General features: G+C 42.6%; 1 pseudogene; it reads left to right on the plus strand.

The window, feature by feature from the left end:
* The first annotated feature begins 212 nt into the window (after positions 1-212).
* LOC111722145 lies at positions 213-354 on the plus strand (annotated as a pseudogene).
* Positions 355-895: the final 541 nt, after the last annotated feature.

An 895-nucleotide genomic window follows, 5' to 3' on the forward strand; every position in this document is an offset into this window, starting at 1 on the left:
TAATGGGATTATAGGGTCAGATGGAAGATCTTGCTGAGACTTTTAATAAGGAATCTCAGGCCTCTTTGCCTACTTGCCCTGGCAATGAGGCGTAGTTGAATGTATCTTGCTCTGTAAGTTTTCTTACTCTGTAAGCCTATCTTTCTCTTCCTCAATAAACTTTGTTTCATGCTTGCCTAAAAAAATTAAAAATAAAAATAGCAAGGAATCTCATCACTTCTCGGCCTTTTGGCCAAGATCAAGTGTAGCAAGGAATCTCAGATAGTATTTTAAAAGCCTCTCCAGGCAGGGGAAAAAAACCAGGCCTTCCCGTCATACTTTGCCTGCAATACCTATAGGTTTGATGACTTCCTTTCTTTTCTTTTGTTTGTAGAGACAGAGTCTTATTTTATCGCACTCAGTTGAGTGCCGTAGCATCACACAGCTCACAGCAACCTCCAACTCCTGGGCTTAGGAGGTTCTCTTGGCTCAGCCTCCCAAGTAGCTAGGGCTACAGGTGCTCACCACGACGCCTGGCTATTCTTTTGTTGCAGTTTGGCCGGGGCTGGGTTTGAATCTGCCACCCTTGGTATACGGGGCTGGCGCCCTACCCACTGAACCACAGGCACCACCCAACTTCCTTTCTTCTCAAGATCCCCAAAATATCCTGAGGTTCCTGGGCCTGACAGGAAGTGACATTCCTTTCTCACTTGGTAAGGCAGCCATAAACCCATGTATTCAAAGTACCTGGCATTTTTTCCCCAAGGGACTTTATTTGCTTTGTAAAGTCAACCTTAGTTTCAAAAATTGTCTGGTCATATCTGAAAATATGCAATTCCATTCAAAGCCTTGGCAATATAACTAGCATTTCCTCAATTGTATCATGTTGTAAAAACAAATTTTTTTTTTTTTTTTT

The sequence above is a fragment of the Otolemur garnettii genome, unplaced genomic scaffold, assembly GCF_000181295.1.
Source record: "Otolemur garnettii isolate 467f Iridium unplaced genomic scaffold, OtoGar3 scaffold00218, whole genome shotgun sequence".
NCBI classification, from domain to species: domain Eukaryota; kingdom Metazoa; phylum Chordata; class Mammalia; order Primates; family Galagidae; genus Otolemur; species Otolemur garnettii.